This window comes from Petaurus breviceps, unplaced genomic scaffold (genome assembly GCF_028583685.1).
Source record: "Petaurus breviceps papuanus isolate PSGF00001 unplaced genomic scaffold, PetGlider_PUasm1.0 185, whole genome shotgun sequence".
NCBI lineage: Eukaryota > Metazoa > Chordata > Mammalia > Diprotodontia > Petauridae > Petaurus > Petaurus breviceps.
The window spans coordinates 11,028,686-11,030,606 of NW_027185797.1; the positions used below are offsets into that span (position 1 = coordinate 11,028,686).

Genomic DNA, 1,921 nt, shown 5'->3' on the forward strand with positions numbered 1-1,921 from the left:
GCATTGTATCCTTCCCTTCCCTTCTTCTTATATGTGATTCTTCCATTCTTCATCTTCCCAACAAAGGTTGTTTCCTTCTGACATGTCAGATCTTTTTTCTTAATTTCCTCTGACACTTAATCCTTGTTTCCAGATTTTTCATCCTTACAGAAACACTTCATTGCCCCAGTAACACAGAGTGTAGGGGCAGTTAGGGGGTGCAGTTAATAGAGCACTGGCCCTGGAATCAGGAGGAACTGAGTTCAAATCCAGCCTCAGACACTTGATACTTACTAGCTGTATGACCTTGGGCAAGTCACTTAACCCCAATTGCCCTGCCTTCCCCTCTCCAAAAAGACAAACAAACAAACAACAAAGCAACAAACCATAGAGTGTGGACAGGCATTCCTCAAGTCCATCCAATTTATCTTCCAGAAGGGAGCCCAACCAATACTTGGACTCTATTTAGCATTCAGTTGATTGGGGCAGAAATGTTATCATCGCCCTCTTTATGAAAATTGCTGTAAAATGTCTCATTCTCTCCATACTGATTGAAATTCTCAACCTTGCTTTTTCATGATCTTTTTGGGTATTCATTTACACTGGATTCGAGGTCAGAGGACCTGGGTTCATGTTCTACTTTGTTAACTTTGTATAAGTCAGTTAACATTCCTAGGCCTATATTTCATCATTTAGAAAATAAAGGGAAGCTGAGTGGTCCCAGTCCCCCCCTTCCCCACCCCCCACCAACTCAGACTCCACTCTGGTGCAAGTGACATGTCTCAGAAGAGGGACATTTTCCTCAGAGCCCAGGCAGGACACTGGATGATTTCCATGAAGAAGAAGAGCTTCAGTGGAAATTCCCTTTCTACTTCATCCAAGGAGCAGATCCACAATTTGGACTGATGAAAGCCACTTTGTGGCTTACACTTAGTGGCTGTAATTATGGTGGTGGTGAATGGGAAAATAGGATCAGATTAACTGAACAAGCTCAACCCCAAGCCTAAATTCTTTGTTCTTTGTGGTGACCATGTACTTTGTATGCCTGGAACTGTATGGAGAGAATATCAAACAAAGGATTTAAAGAAAGTTCTTAAGGAGGTTGACAAAGAAATCCCATTGGTATTTGTCAGTGGAAACCATGATATTGGTAATGTTCCTATATCAGAAGCTATAAATGAATATCTCTGTACTTGGAGAGATGACTATTTCAGCTTCTGGGTTGGAGGACTGTTTTTTCTTGTCCTGAATTCACAATTATATGCTGATTCCTCGAAATGCCCTAACTTGAAACAGGCCCAAGACCAATGGCTTGACACCCAACTAGCAATGGTGAAACAGAGGATGTATAAGCATGCCATTGTATTCCACTACACCCCTCTTTTCCTCAAAATTGCTGATGGAGAAGATGATTACTTCAAAATAAGTAAGCCAATATGCCAAGAGTTAGTGGGCAAGTTCATCGATGCAGGCATTAAGGCTGTATTCTCTGGACACTACCAGAGGAATGCTGGTAGATTGTACAATGACCTTGACATGGTGGTGTCATCTGTAATAGCTGCCATTTGGGTGAAGATACCCATGGACTCCATGTCGTGGTGTTCACAGCTGAGAAAATTGTTCATCACTATTACAGCTTAAATAAACTAAGTAGTGAAAGAATAGAGGAAGACCTGATGGATGTGATTAAGCAAGAGTAATAATTTCTCTCTGAGTGCCACTTATTTTTCACTTATATTTTTTGATTTTTCATTGAACAGCATTTCCGAGGAATACTTCACTGAAACACAGTAGCAGAACCTTGAAGATTTGTGACTTGGTGACACGTGTGCATAAAAGTTAGCTTTGTTCTTTCCTAAATAACAAAATGAAAGGCTTCCCTTCCTCTCTGGAAGAGAATTCAGTGAATGATAATTATGATTAGATTCTCCCTTGCTTTGAT

General features: G+C 40.7%; 1 pseudogene; it reads left to right on the top strand.

Annotated features, from left to right (window-relative positions):
• The first annotated feature begins 756 nt into the window (after nt 1-756).
• On the top strand, nt 757-1,679 carry LOC138161452 (serine/threonine-protein phosphatase CPPED1 pseudogene; annotated as a pseudogene).
• Nucleotides 1,680-1,921: the final 242 nt, after the last annotated feature.